At 37.3% G+C, this 16,803-nt stretch overlaps 1 long non-coding RNA gene and 1 other non-coding gene across 2 annotated transcripts in view; one reads left to right on the top strand and one right to left on the bottom strand.

The window, feature by feature from the left end:
- Window positions 1-16,803, bottom strand: part of LOC133240529 (uncharacterized) — a 597,238-nt gene that overhangs the window by 397,597 nt on the left and 182,838 nt on the right. The gene's annotated exons all lie outside the window — the stretch shown is intronic.
- On the top strand, window positions 6,676-6,779 carry LOC133240801 (U6 spliceosomal RNA). The gene has a single exon (XR_009734399.1). It is a non-coding gene; the product is annotated as a U6 spliceosomal RNA (small nuclear RNA).

Consider the following 16,803-nt stretch of genomic DNA (forward strand, 5'->3'; position numbering starts at 1 on the left):
CTAGGTTGAAGCCTTTCTTAATCAAAATATTTCACATGAAGAGTCCAGCTTTGATTAGTTCTTACAATATATGGCTTGTAATCAACTTATAACTAGTTGCAACAGACTCTATTATTTTCTACATATCTTCTATTTTATTTCCTGTATGATAACAACACTTCTCCCAACTGATAAACTCATGGTACTCTGACTAATGAATTTTTTTTAATATATAATCCACTTCTTGGGAGAGGTTTTAACTCTTATACCATGCAGTTTTTCCATCTTCTTTATGATTAAAAATGGCTTAGAAAATGACTGCTCTGTTAGCCCAGGCCCCCAAAAGAGGGCAATGATGATAACACAGATCCGAGGCCCAACCAACTATCAATGAAATATATCACAAACAGGAAATAAGTATTTCTAGGCCAATGAAACTTGGGATATTCTTTATTACTATAGCTTAATCTACCTTCTTAGGAGTGGTATACTATTCCAGCCTAAACTAGATTGTTTAAGTATTTATATTTCAGCCTTGTTTTCTGTTCTGTAATATAATTTCTATAAGCCTTTATAATATGATAATAATTTCACTTGACTGGATCAGTTTTAAAATTTCAGTTCCACACTAAAAGACTATAGGTCTATCCTTGATTATAATTTCTTGGATTTCTATACTGAATTTGCCATGGGTTTTCCGTCAGTATAATCCTCCCATCTGTTGCAAAACCATTGATTCATCCTGGGTATCTTAATGAAGATTGCTTTCATAACCTGTGATTGGATAATGCCACCCCTCCTTGTGCAAAAGACTTATTATCCTTAGCCCTAGTGTCTTTTTTCAGCATCATCATCTGGATGGAGTTCCCCCACTGTCTATTCAGCCACTATTGCTAGGCAAAATTTGTCTATGTCACTCCCAGTCTATAATAAAATGAGTAATTTTGACTAACCCACACTTTGATCAATAATGAAATATCCACTCTGTGAGTTACTGACTTTGCGACATTATCATTTTTAACTTTAATTCCGATTATCTTATGATTTTTGTGAGCATTTAATAAAACATGTTGCCATAGATATTTTGACTAATTGTGTGTGCCAAGTTCATCTATCTCGGGGGGCTGGGAAAATGATTTGGAAAAGTAAATGCAAATTTTTTACCACTTCTGTATGTGTGCGCATGCACACATCCATTCATTGCTTAGAGCTAAGTGAATTGCCTTCTAAATATATATTTTTCCTTGATCCTGTGGTTGATAAGAAATGAATCATTACATTTTGGAGGGAAAGAATACTGCTTCCTGAATAATTTTCAGAATTTTATAATCCACTCAAAGAATAAAATGTCTGTAGAGTGCCCAAATGCCATTATTTTCCAGTAATCTGCAGTAAAGCCCTCTCTTCTGACACTCAGATTTTTTTTTTAATATTGGGAAATAATATTAATAATCCAAAACAGTAATTATCTACTCACCACCAGTTAAACTGCACCCAAAGTCACTGGCTTTATGACACTGAGGCAGGTCTCTAGAAAGTCTGTGTTTAGTGGATTCCTGACATTTTGGCTGTGTCCACACCTCTTAGTCCAATTCTGCCTACTCTCACACTTAGTACCTATTATGGACTGAATGCTTGTGTCTCCTGAAAACTTTCATGTTGAAGCATAACTCCCAATGTAATACTTGGCAATAGGTCCTTCGGGAATTGAGTAGTTCATGCAAGGCTACACCCTCATAATAGGAAAGTGTCCTTTAAGAGAGACCCCAGAGAGATTTCCTGTTCCTTCCTCCACATAAGGATACAGAGAGAAGATGGCTATCTCAGAACCATATGGTGAGCCCTCACCAGACCCTGAATCTGCCATGCCTTGATCCTGGACTTCTCAGCTTCTAGACCTATTAGAAATACATCTCACCCAGTTTATGGTATTTTTGTAATACTAGCCTGAACAAAGACAATGCCCAATCATTTGTTTGTGCCTGGACTCTAGTTCAATCCTCTTATCAGTAAAATCACCAACCCTCAGATCCCTTCCGGAGAGGAACAAGCTTTCCAAACTCATGTTCACCCACACCAACCACAAGGGCAATTCCTCAAGTTTGAGCATGCCAATCATGGCAGTCACGCTGCCCTCTGGCATGTTACTTCTGGTAGGAAACAGGGAAAATGCTTTAGTGAGGAGATGAACCTGAAGTCCAGGAAAATGTCAAGCAATTTCCTTCATAAAAAAGTCACATAACTCTGAGGCCCGGAGATCAACAGAACTGAGGTGAAATGAAGTAAAGTCGCTCAGTCGTGTCTGACTCTTTGCGACCCCATGGACTGTAGCCTATCGGGCTCCTCTGTCCATGGGATTTTCCAGGCAAGAAAACTGGAGTGGATTGCCATTTCCTTCTCCAGGGGAACTTCCTGACCCAGGGATCGAACCCGGGTCTCCAGAATTGTAGGTACATGCTTTACCATCTGAGCCACAAGGGAAGCCCCAGAGATCAACAAGGTGTACATTATCATATAGAAAGTAACTAGGAGAAAACTGAGTCATAAGGCCTTGCTGCTGCTAAGTCGCTTCAGTCGTGTCCAACTCTGTGCGACCCCATAGATGGCCACCAGGCTCCCCCGTCCCTGGGATTCTCCAGGCAAGAACCCTGGAGTGGGTTGCCATTTCCTTCTCCAATGCATGAAAGTGAAAAGTGAAAGTGAAGTCTCTCAGTCGTGTCCGACTCTTAGTGACTCCATGGACTGCAGCCTTCCAGGCTCCTCTGTCCACGGGGTTTTCCAGGCAAGAGTACTGGAGTGGAGTGCCATCGCCTTCTCTGCATGTACTCTGCAAGTACTTCTCTCTAAGTACTTAAGGCCTTAAGTACTTAGAAGGAAATTGTGTTTGGTTTTATACATTGGAAAGAATAAAGCAAATGAATAGATGCTTGTAGCCTTCTATCTCAAGCAATAAACTAACTGAAGAAGATAAAGAGAGAGAGAATGGTAACAGATTTCAGGAGATAAATAATGACATAATTTTTAGGGTGAACATTGATAAATGTTGAGGATTATTAAGGAGAATAATAATCTCCCTATTAGTAATGGAGAGTGGTAGCCTGGTTGGAACAGAATAAGCATTATAGACCCCAAGCCACAATTTCTATTTTCATTCCTCATCCACTGCAATGCCAGGATCACTATTTCTTAATAAATTTCACTATTGCAGAAGTGTTATTGTGGGATGATGACTGACAGAAAGATGTCAAGAGAAGCAGAGAATATGGAGTTTGACGGCAGACACTTTGATATTACACAGGCAGCATGCTTCCCATTTCTATCCCAAATCACCATAGTGATTTATTATTGTACCTCATAGAAGTACCTTTAAGAAATGAAGGTTTGACTAAGCCTGAGAAACACCCTGTGTGTTATCCTCTTGAAGATGTTAGACTGTCCTAAAACTTAATTGTTACTGGAGACTCTGGCAACGAGCCCAGCCTATTTCTAAGGGTTTTATTGTGAAGCCTGGTGACTGAGGGGTCATCTTGGGCATGCCTGGGCTTGGCTATTAGACAATATCTAGGCTCCAACTGTCCCCAAAAGTACATTCAATCAGTCCATTCCCTTTGTATTCTTCAGTTTGAAAGGTAATGATACTGAGATTGGTCTAGAGACAGTGAGTTAACATTTATTCCCTTATATTTTTGTCCTAGAAAAATGCCATGTCTTGATTCATTGTTATTTATAATTCCAAAATGAGTTAAATGTCATGACTGAAAAAAAGATGATTTTAGAATAAAATTTATGTCAGTAGACACAAGCAGTCCATGTCTAAGGTTGGGGCAACCTTTCAAAATATGCAAGCAATCTCCTTGCATATTTAGAAATTTAGAAATCTCCTTCCTTGAGTGAGAGTGTGTGTGTATATGTATGTGCGTGAGTATGTATGAGAAAGAATGAGAGAGAGAAAAAATTCTTCCAAGATTTACAGAACTTCTATACTCATAGAAGTATCCATACTTTCAATTATTTCCCATGTGGAGAGCACAGACTCTTTGTTAGGCCAGAAAAGGTTTATTTCAATATCTTCCTATATTTCCCAAGCAACCCCCTACCCAACCCCCTATGTGTATACTTGTCTGGGCCTCAGAGAGCTACTATATATTTCCAGAGTAAGTCAGATCACTGAAGCAGGAAAATCAGTAATAAAATTAATTTTTTGAATTGCTATTGGGGTAGTAAAACTTAAAAGCACAAGGAATTTAAAAGATGAATAAGTTATTTCTTGTTTCAGCTCCCACATGTAAAAAGCACAGAAGTTGTTACTCCTATCCTTGCAACAAGAAATAGCAAGACAAAGTGAAACTCAATTAAAGAAAAAAAAAAAAAACTTGTCAGAGAAAAGAGAAAATTCAATTATTATTTAAAAACTGTTAGAGAAAAGACATCACAGGACAAACCATTACCCCAAAATATACAGAGTCAATTACATTCAGAAAGTTACAGCACCCAAGATTCCTCAACCTGATGCCATAAGCAAATAGGACCGACTATTATTGGTACTTTTGATAAATGGTGGAGAAGGCAACAGCACCCCACTCCAGTACTCTTGCCTGGAAAATCCCATGGACAGAGGAGCCTGGTAGGCTGCAGTCCATGGGGTCGCTAAGAGTCAGACATGACTGAGCGAATTCACTTTCACTTTTCACTTTCATACATTGGAGAAGGCAATGGCACCCCACTCCAGTACTCTTGCCTGGAAAATCTCAGGGACGGGGGAGCCTGGTGGGCTGCCATCTATGGGGTCGCACGGAGTCGGACATGACTGAAGCGACTTAGCAGCAGCAGCAGAGGATGAGAGAGGTCTAGTATAAGAGTGAGAAGATGCTGGGCACCACTGTCATGTGAGGATTCTCATACTTTCAGGGGCTTTACTTGAGAATTCTCACTAGGTTCTCACAGGTAGGATCTAAGAAAACTTCCCACATGAACCTGAAATGGGCTGAGAAGGACAGCCATTGTAAACTCCCACTCAGACCATCCTTTCTATCAAAGGCTTAGTCTCCAGAGGGGTGCTAGAGGGAACTTTAACTAATTTGAACCAGAGAGTAACTCTGAAATCCCTTTTTTCCCCCAGTTGTTTCACATCTGTTTCACTTCAGATACCTCTACCCTTTCTGACTCACCTCAAGAAAAATAATTAAATAAAAGACATAGTCAACAAAAAACAGGATTGAAAAAAAGTAGACTGAGAATGCTGTATCTAGAGAAAGGGGACAGGGAAGAAAAGGAGTTTCCAAAGTGTCCTTTAAGAGGTGAATGGATAATCAAAGTATCATACATCCATCCATACTGTGAAAACTATTCAGTGATAAAAAAGAAGAAGCCATCAAGTTACTCAAAGACATCAGTTCAGTTTAGTTCAGTTCAGTCGCTCAGTCGTGTCCGACTCTTTGCGACCCCATGAATCGCAGCACACCAGACCTCCCTGTCCATCACCAACTCCCAGAGTTCACTCAGACTCACGTCCATCGAGTCCGTGATGCCATCCAGCCATCTCATCCTCTGTCGTCCCCTTCTCCTCCTGCCCGCAATCCCTCCCAGTATCAGAGTCTTTTCCAATAAGTCAACTCTTCACATGAGGTGGCCAAAGTACCAGAGTTTCAAATGACTCTTAAATACATATAGATAAACATAAGAAGCAAGAATGAGGAGATTGTATACCCTATGATTCCATAATGTGACATTTTGGGGAAGGTAAAACTAGAGATATAAAATATATCAGTGATTGCCACAAGTTTAGGGAGTGGAGAGGGTAGAATAGGTAAAAACAAGGAATTTTTTAGAAGCAGAAACTAACCATGAAATTAGACATGCAACTCTTCTCTGTGTATTGCAGTGGTGAATACATGACACAATCTGATTTTCAAAATTCATAGATGTTTACAGCATAAAAAGTGAGACCTAATGCATGTAAAATAAATAAAAAAGACAAAATAGAATTTAAAGCAAAAACTGTCACAAGAGACAAAAGACATTGTATAATTCCATAGGGGTCAATTTACTGGAAAGTATGTCTATGAAATACATGTGTGTGTGTGTGTGTGTGTGTGTGTGTGTACACACACATATATAAACATATATATTTTATATACATATATGTAAAATACATAAAAAATACATAAAATACATAAAATACAAAAAAATAATAGGGAACTCCAGTGCCTCACTTTCAGTTATGGGTAGTACAACCATATTGAAGATCAGTAAGCAAATATAACACTTGAAAAACACTATAGACCAGTATGAACTAACAGACATTTTATAAAGAACACTTCACCCAACAAGAGCAGAGCTCACATTCTTCTCCAGTGAACATGGAATAGCCTCTAGGACAGATCACATGAAGGGCCACGAAATAAGTCTTTACAAACTTCAGAAGACTGAAATCAAGCAAATTATCTTTTATAACTACAATGGAATGAAACTAGAAATTAACAGCCAAAGGAAAACCAACAAATGCATGGTAATTAAATAATCATTCTTAAATCATGAATGAGCCATAGGAGAACTTACAAGGGAATTTAGAAAATTATCTCAAGACAAATGAAAACAAAAACACAACATTAAAAAAATAAAAAAACTTTGGGGTTACAACAAAAGCAGTACAAAGAATCTATAGTAGAAAATGCTTACATTAAAAAAAAAAAAATAGCACTCGCTTCGGCAGCACATATACTAAAATTGGAATGATACAGAGATTAGCATGGCCCCTGAGCAAGGATGACACTCAAATTAGTGAAACGTTCCATATTTTTTTAAGAAAAAAGAAGCAATTATTCATATAAATGTGGGAGAACTCCTAACCTATCGTCTAAATGAAATCATATCTTATAGCCAAGAGAAGAGATGGTGTTAAGTGGAAAATACATATCTGGGGAAAAAATTCTTCATCTGGCCAATGAGAGATTTGCTGTTCCAGAAATATTCTTTAATCCTTCTGATATAGGTATTCATGAAATGGGGATTCCAGAAGCTATCGTCTATTCAATTCAGAATTTACCTGAAGAAATGCAGCCACATTTTTTTAAGAACATCGTTTTGACAGGAGGAAATTCCCTTTTCCCAGGATTTAGGGATCAAGTTTTCTCAGAAGTTCAATCTCTCACTCCAATAGATTATGATGTTTCTGTTGTGCTGCCTGAAAACCCTATTGTTTATGCCTGGGAAGGTGGAAAATTTATATCAGAGAATGATGATTTCGACGATATGCTGGTAACAAGAGAAGATTATGAATAAAATGGACATAGCATCTGTCCATAGAAAAATTTGATATTTAAGAAACATTTCTGGAAGTTCTGACTATGCCAAAGGTTTAATTTTCAGTGTCTTTTTTTTTTTTTTTCACTGAAGATCTTCTTTTTTTTTTTTTTTTTAAATTTCAGGTATACACGTGCTCCCCATCCTGAACCCTCCTCCCTCCCCCTCCCCATACCATCCCCCTGGGCCGTCCCAGCGCACCAGCCCCAAGCATCCAGCATCGTCCACTGAACCTGGACTGGCATCTCGTTTCATACATGACATTTCACATGTTTCAATGCCATTCTCCCAAATCTTCCCACCCTCTCCCTCTCCCACAGAGTCCATAAGACTGTTCTATACATCAGTGTCTCTTTTGCTGTCTCGTATAAAGGAAGTTACGGACCTGTGTTACCTTTCATCCTAAGATAACATCTTGAACTTATGTAATTGCTTTGATCCAAGGCTAATTTTCAAAGGTATCTTAGCTTGGCTACTAAGTAAACTATAACTCACCCCATATTTTCATTTAGGAGTAGACTTACTATAACAGTGCTTATGCTGCTTCTGAGAGTAAGTTATCTTTCATTAAAAGATGAAAGAGTGAGTGTAATTTAGTTCTTTATAGCCAAAAGCACAAAATTAACTGTCTCACTAGTCAGGTTTCCTTAGAAGGTAGATTTGTGTGACTGACTCAGAATTGACCAGAGTGTGTTCAGGCTGATACAGTTTCTCTCTTTTAGAACTAAGTATTTTATTTTTTAATTGTCATTTTTATTTATATATACTAAAGTTGGAAAAACTAAAAAAAAAAAAAAAAACAGAAATCTCAAACCAATAATCTAACTTTATACTTCAAAGAACTAAACAAGAAAAACAAAGTAGAGCCAAAGTTAGCAGAAGGAAGAAAATAATAATTAAAACAGAGCTAAATGAAATAGAGAAGAGACAATCAAGAGGAAAAGAATCAACAATCAAGAGGAAAAGAATCAACAAAATTAATACTTGGTTTTTTTAAAAGATAAAATTGACAAAATTTTACCTAGAGTAAAGAGAAAGAGGATATTCAAATAGTGAAAATTAGAAATGTAAAAGGATATACAACTGATGTCACAGAAATAAAAAACATTATGAGATCACTATGAACAATTATACCTCCAACAAATTGGTTGATCTAAAAGAAATGGATAAATTCTTAGAAACATACAACTGATCAAGTCTGAATCATGAAGAGATAAACAATTTCAATAGATTTAAGAGATCTAGCTAAGAGATCTAGATCTAGCTAAGAGAACCAGCTAAGAGATTTAATCAGTATTCAAAACCTTCTGACAAAGAAAAACCCAGGTAACTTCACTGGAGAATTCTACTAACTATTTAGAGAAGAATTAATACCAGTCTTCCTCACAGTCTTCCAAAGTATCAAAACAGGAAGGAACACTTTCAAACTCATCCTGAAAATATTAGTAGCAGGGAATGTTTAGATGACAAAATATACTAGTTACTAGCAATATTATTTTGCTAGGAGTAAACTTCTTTGAGATTAAGAAATTGCTTGGAAAATTTCTAAATTATATGGGTGTGACTTTGATGTTCTGATAATGTATTCAGATATTTGAAAACAGGATAAATGTGTAATTTAGGGTTGTGCATGTGTGTGTGCTCAGTCACTCAGTCATGTCCAACTTTTGCAACCCTAAAGACTGTAACAAGCCAGGTTCCTCTGCCCATGACATTCTCCAGGCAAGAATACTGGACGAAGTGCCATTTCCTCCTCCAGGGGATCTTCCTGACCCAGGGATCGAGCCTACGTATTTTGCATCTCCTGCATCGGTAGGAAGATTCTTTACCATTGCCAATTTAGGGTTAGATTACTCTACCTTTGGAAGTACAGTCATAGCTGTAGTCGATACAGGGAAAGACACCTTCAGGCTGAAGCTACTGAACAACACTAGCTCCCGCCAAGATATTATACTTTCTTTTTTTTTTTTTTAATTTTATTTTATTTTTAAACTTTACAAATTGTATTAGTTTGGCCAAATATCAAAATGAATCCGCCACAGGTATACATGTGTTCCCCATCCTGAACCCTCCTCCCTCCTCCCTCCTCCCTCCCCATACCATCCCTGATATTATACTTTCTGAGAGAGAGAGCTGAGTAAAATATTGGGGAGAAGACTGCTGAACTACAAAATATTTTTTGAATTTTCTGGATAGGGAATGGACTTTCACTTTATACTTTAATTTTGCTGGGAATTTGATCATGTTACTCATATTGTTCAAATTTGGGCTGTTTCTGTGGGTAAAATATTTGTGTTATTTCTTAAAAAACTGGAAATAGAAGTGCCTTATGTTCCAGCAATCCCACTGCTGGGCATACACACTGATGAAACCAGAATTGAAAGAGATACATGTACCCAAATGTTCATCACAGCACTGTTTATAATAGCCAGGACATGGAAGCAACCTAGATGTCCATCCACAGATGAATGGATAAGAAAGCTATGGTACATATACACAATGGAGTATTACTCAGCCATTAAAAAGGATACATTTGAATCAGTTCTAATGAGGTGGATGAAACATTAGAATCCATCTAATGAGGTGGATAAAAACTGGAGCCTATTATACAGAGCAAAGTAAGCCAGAAAGAAAAACACCAATACAGTATACTAATGCATATATATGGCATTTATAAAGATGGTAACAACAACCCTGTATACGACACAGCAAAAGAGACACTGATGTATAGAACAGTCTTATGGACCTCTGTGGGAGAGGGAGAGGGTGGGAAGATTTGGGAGAATGGCATTGAAACATGTATAATATCATGTATGAAACGAGTCGCCAGTCCAGGTTCAATGCACGATACTGGATGCTTGGGGCTGGTGCACTGGGACGACCCAGAGGGATGGTACAGGGAGGGAGGAGGGAGGAGGGTTCAGGATGGGGAACACATGTATACCTGTGGTGGATTCATTTCGATATTTGGCAAAACTAATACAATATTGTAAAGTTTAAAAATAAAATAAAATTAAAAAAAATAAAACTATCAAAAAAAAAAAATATTTGTGTAATGTCACATGGAGCTCACCACCTCACTCTCCAGTAAGCAGGGTTGAAGTGAACACCAGTGTGCTAGGTGACTATTTGACTCAGCATACAGTTTAGGCTTGGATCTGATTTAAGTGTTAGCTCTCTGACATAGTTCACAGTTACCCATCACACTAGATGAGGATTTAAAATGCAGAAGAAACATACTCATACAGAGAGAAAGCAACTTTGTTCCTTATCTTTCCCTCCAGTGGTCAGCTGCCTCTCTGATGTTCAAAGACTTAAGTAGTGAAACCAGTGAGTTAAGAGAGAACAGACCAACAGTGTGGGGTAACACAGAAGAAGAATACATTTTTTGAAAGACGACTTGGGTTCAAGCCTTTCCATTCCTATTTACCAGTTGTGTGACTGTGAGTACATCACTTAATCCTGGTAAATCCCATTTTATCATCTTTAAAATAATGATATATATCAGCACTTACCTCAAACTATCATCATAAGCCTTTAATGAATAATATATGAAAAGTATTTATCTTGGTGTCTGATACATAGTTTCAATAGAATCAGCTGCCACCACCATTATTATTTTTAAGCACAGCATACAGTCATGCATTAGACTCATCCTCTACTCATGTCTTGCCCAGCTTTCCTTATATCCAAATCATCCTAATTTTCTGCATAGCACATTCATGATTTCTGTTTTCTCCTGTTCCTCCACGCCTTCAAAGCTTACAAGCTCTATATATCTGTGTTTGTCTCAGAAAATAGGCCCTCTTTGGCTGTGAACTCCTAACCTCTCCCCTTCTGCCTCACCATATGTCTCATCCTTTCAGTACCCAGCAGGCCATTAATTACTGGATAAGGGTTTTGCCATGCTAACCTACCCCTCAAATACATTTAATAAAATTTTAATGTCAAAGCTACTAAAAAATTAAATACTGTGTGTGATCTCCTCTAGAATTATGCAGCAATAACTCTGACAGCATACTGTTGTTGCCCAAACAAACTCATAAAGTAAACAGTGCAAGGGTCAAGGAGGTGGCTGTACCAAGGGTGTACATTTTTCTCATCTCTCTATTTTCATTATTTGTCAAGCAATGCCCTTAACAACCAGGTCTGGCTGATGGGAAAAAAAAATGTGGCAAGAACTTTAAGGATTTATTTCTCCTTGTAAGTCATGAGGACAGTATCTGAGCAAGTTGTCTGAAGGCTGGGAGAAGCATCTGATCTTCCCATCATTTTGTGTGCTCTTTGATTGTAAAAATGAGAAAACTGAAACCCAAAAACATGGTGACTTGTCCCAAATCTTGTATCAAGTAGTATATTAAGCAGTTTCTTGAAGTTATCCATCTCCCTCTTTATTCTCTAGTTTCCTCAAATATTTCTTCTAGGCATTTTATCTTCAACAGCATGCTTTTATGCTCTTAAACCCTGGTTGCCCCAAGCATACTAAATACTGAAATGCTTGTTCATAGCCTCTTTCTTTATTACTTTGTTTTCTGTTGCACAATTTCTGTTTCTTCTGAAAGCTCCAACCCCAATCCCCTTTATCAACACCAGTGCTCAACGATATACTTAATACTTATCAATGTTGGTTTCTAGGTCTTTTATTTCCAAGCATCATATGCACTCTTTCATGAAAGTTTCATATCTTTTTAAAGGATATTTCTAAATTAAGAAATATTTCTTACATCTAAATAAATTGCATATAAGTCCAGATGGTACACAGAATGAAAAAGTGAACATTCAACTACTCAGTACTAGCTTACAGGACAGAACATTATAAACCTTTTAAGGCTCCTGATACCTCTCACTGTGAGGATATATCTCCCTTATCCCCAGATTTAATCTCTAGTCCTACTTGGGTGTTTAATATTTCCTTGTTTTTCACTGTAGCTTCACTATAGGTATCTATCTATCATTGTTGATTTGAAGGGTATCAGAATGAAAGGGCCCCTGTCTTTTTTGTTGTTTTACTGTTAATTTTCAGCACAATGCCTGAGAAAGTGGAAATAGTACTTTTTGTTTGTTGTTTTGTTTTTATTATTTGAATTAGCAGAAGAATGCATTATCTCACTGAATAGCCACATCTGAGGTGCCTGAGAAGGACCAGTATGTTCTCCATTTGATGGATGGGGGATCTGAGGCTCTGAGAAGCTTTGTTCAGGCCATTTTATTCCTGGCTGGGTAGACAGAGGATCAGAGACATTTCATTCCTGACTCCTCCTCCGTGGTCACTGCTAGGCCACCTTTTAATGTCACTTTGGTTTTACTACCTACAGTAAGAAGCACATTTGAGATTTTTTGAAGCTTGACCATTTCTCCATGTTTACATTTTCTTTATCCCCCTATAACCACTGGAGTGCTAAATCCATGTTTTAGGAGAAACAGAGAAGTCAGATGCTGAGAAAGATTGCAGCTTTCCTGTTTTTCAGTGGTGATCCCTGAATTACTTTACTAGCAAGAAATAGAAAAGTTGTGTAGGGGGATAGAGGAGAGGCTGGCACTCTCAGGGCAACAGATGTGGCTGAAGCATTGCCCACTCAGTTCAAATCAGCACCCTGTGAACTACAGCAAATTTCTGATGGAGTTTGCCTTCATCCTCAGGTTTGTTGTTTTTCAGTCAGTAAGTTGTGTCTGATTCTTTTGCAACTCCATGGACTGTAGCCCACCAGTCCTGGGATTTCCAAGGCAAGAAGACGGGAGTGGGTTGCCATTTCCTACTACAAGGGATCCTCCCAACCTAGGTACTGAACCCACGTCTCCTTTACCACTGAGCCACCAGGAAAACGTTTCATCCTCATGACCAGCAGAGTGATCTCCCATTTCCCCTCTTGTTTGCTCTTTGTTGGAATTCCCCATCCTGATTTTCTTTTGGTCTTGTGTGTCCAAACCACAGGCTGCAGCTCCTGTCTAGTTGCTTCTGTTGCAAGATCTAGGCTAGATCTGTCTCTGCTTAGGTTGGCACTCTATGTCCCCCTTTCCAGCAGCTTTTCCTCACTTTTTCATGACCTTCCCAACTGGTTATGACATTAGTCAAAGTTCTAGGTGGTAACAAGTAAAAAGAAAGAAAGAGGTAAAGTAAATGCAAGGGTAATAATCTAGTTTAAAAAGCATGATTTTAGAATTTAGATAATTAGATTTAACATCTAGTTACTGTCAAGTGTGAGCTGTGTCTCCTTGTTTAAATGATTTACCTTGTTTGTAAAAACAAGACAGATAACATTTGCGATTTGCCTCACGTTGCTACTGTGACTTTTTCCCAGATGATAAGCTTGAATGCACTAAGTGCTGAAGGCCTAAATGATGTTGTTTTTTTTTTTTTTCAGTAATTATTTTGACCAGATAAAATAAAAAAGGTGTATAGCTAAACATCAGTTATGGTAAGGTTCTTGACAGTATTTTTAAAATACTCATTTTCTTACAAAAATGAATGTATATGAAAATGAACAATATGTACTAAATATAAAGAAATGAAATATATTAAAAGGATCTGAGAAGCAGTTAAAAACCATAATAAATACATTATTTCAAAGTTTTCCTTTAGTTTCCAGATAAGTTATTAAAACCGGAAGTATATTGCATTCTTTATTTTTTCATTTCTGATAACAAAGGAATCTGACAAGTATTTCTGGAGAGATTTGATTCAGGGACGGATGTCAAAATTTCCTAGATATAACTTCTCTCTTTTTGTTAATATTATAATTAGGCTTCATGTAAGGCTACCTACCCATTTCCTACTAATCTCTTTGCTATGTTTCAGGTAAATTTCTACACATTTAAAAATATGAAGCAGTATGTTAATATTTGAAAGTCTCTTTCACAGTAAGATCACTTGTCTATTGTTTTACAATGGCAAGTTACAATATGAGAAGAAATTCAAATGTCAAAATCATGAACTTTCAGCTGGGTTCTTCTTGACAATTCCACTGGGAACAAATTTATTCAAATAAAATTGTCCAACAAGGCCATGAGGATCATGGTGCTGACAATGTATATAAATAAAAATTATATTTTCTCTCTGTCCAGTGACTTCATAATGTAATTTTCATTGAAAATATTGAATTATTTCTGGAGTATTTAGCAAGGGTAAACATAGTCATTTTACTTTTCTGATTCAAAGCTACTTTTTTTTTTGCTGTCACTATAATGATACCCATATGAGTTCATTAACCTTACATTTTGTCAAAATACTTTCAAAGTGTTGCTGAAAAGCCACCTCTTTAGTAAAGCAGTTCATTCTGGTGAAATGGTTTTTCCTCATGACTTCATGGTCTTCTTCTCTTCTGTTCCCTGGACATCTCAGCTTTCTCTGGATTGAAGGATTTAAGTTCCTTTTTAAGTCTACACTTCTAAAAATAATTTACAACACACTGAATTTAAATATCTTCTTGGGACAACTGTTTTGAATTCAATTTAATGGAATTTATTATTTCCCTTGAGCAATTTTATCTTCCTCCAAGCTTAATTTATTTTTCTTCTATATTACATATACTTACTGCCTTATATTCCCAAAAATTAAAGCATTTTTTCACTCATGCAAAAAAATAATTAAGGAAAAAATTGCAGCTGCTTGGCAATTTTTGATGCAGTCTTTCCCTACTTCACATACAATGATGATGAAAGCAGAAAAATATGAAGTTATCCAAGTGTTTCTAGAAATTAAGGTTTTTTTTCACTCACTGAATGACAATGGATTACCACTAAGGAACTCCATCTGTAGCCTATCTGTGCAGAGCCTTAGGAAAGAATTGCCTGGCCTGCAAGAATGAGAGATGTTTACATGCTGTCTTTGCTCTTCCCTGTGCTCGCAAATGCGAGGTCCCACTGAACAGAAAACATGGCGGCTGCAAGTCTACTGCAAGGCTGTCCCTCTGTGAAGAGTACCGCTGCTGTGCTGTCCAAGCATCTCTGAGTTTCCCTCCGTACACATCCATGTGGAGACCATGAAATCCAACAACAGATCAGCCAGAACAGTGGGAGCTGGTGGTGGCAAACAACACTGGGATACACAGTCTAGATCATTTACATGTGGCAAAATAGTACAGACAGAATGAACCTCAGGAGCTACAAATGACAAGTTTTACTTTTTGCGCATTGAAAGTGGATTCAGAAAGCCAGAGAACTAAGCACAGGATGTAGTATAAATCTCTCCTTGGTCTAACAGAGCTGCATATTATGAAAATTAAAATCTGCTTACATGCAAAAGAAACAGTTGCATTAATGGACTAACTGGCCTTCTCCCGATATGTAAAGGGGAGGTGACCATCACTCAAATGAACTGTATAAACACAGGCAATTCACTCATCATGTAACTAAAAGAAAAGATAAATATCCAGATTTATTTGTTTCCTTTCAAGAATGATTAACCAGAGGAAACATTTGACATACATATAATTTATCGATTTATTGAGCATGTGTTATGCCAATATTTTTTCTTGGCCCTGCAGATGCTTTTAGGAAAAAAAGGGAGGGAAAAATGAAAAGATAAGAAGATTAAAAATAACCATAAAGCCAATACAACATTGTCATTTTCGTCCAATTAAAAAAATAAAATTATAAAAACATCAAAGATAGAAGATTAAGAAAAGATGACTTAAAATAAAAAATTTTAAAACATAGAGAAGAATAAGATCTTCATTAAAGACAGTAAACAGAAGGTATGATGTGGCCCTCTTCTCAATTATTCCTTTCAGTCCTTTCATGTCCCACTTACTGCTATCATTCTTCTCGGAAGTTGTATCCATGGAAAATTGTCTCCTCTCTCATTTCTAGGTAAAGTATTAGCCTCATCAACATCTCTCAAGACTATCATCTGGGGTTTATCACCATCCAAGATCAACAGGGAAAAGGCTCTGTTCTTACTATAAGCTTTTTAAAAGGGTTTCCTTCAGCGGAGTTTTGGGATCTTAACAAAAAAAGGAAGATGTCTCTTATACTACAAGAGTACATAAGTACTTTGGGAAGGGAATTTGTTATCGGTTGAATTGTATCCTCTCCCAAAAGATATGTCAGAATCCTAACCATTAGTGCTTAAGAAAGTGATCTGACTTGGAAACAGGATTGTTGCAAATATAATTAATTAATATAAGTTCATACTGGAGTAGGATGATCCCTTAATCAAGTATGACTGGTATCCTAATGAGAAGAGGTACAGCACACAGAGGCAAGATGCTTATAAGAAACACAATGAGATGCCACGTGAAGATGGATGCTGAGACTGAAGTGACAGATCTACAAGAAACACCAAGGATTTCCAACCATCACCAGAACCAGGAGACAGCCATGGAACAGAGTCTCCCAAGAGCCCTTTGAAGGAACCAATTTTGCTAACACCTCCATTTCAGACTTCTGGTCTCTAGAACTATGAGAGAGTATATTTCTGTTATTGTAAGACATCGTGTTTGTGGTACTTTGTTATAGCAGCCCTAGGAAACTGCTCTTTGCCTTTTCATACTCTTCATGGGGTTCTCAAGGCAAGAATGCTGA

The sequence above is a fragment of the Bos javanicus genome, chromosome 28 (genome assembly GCF_032452875.1).
Source record: "Bos javanicus breed banteng chromosome 28, ARS-OSU_banteng_1.0, whole genome shotgun sequence".
Classification (NCBI taxonomy): domain Eukaryota; kingdom Metazoa; phylum Chordata; class Mammalia; order Artiodactyla; family Bovidae; genus Bos; species Bos javanicus.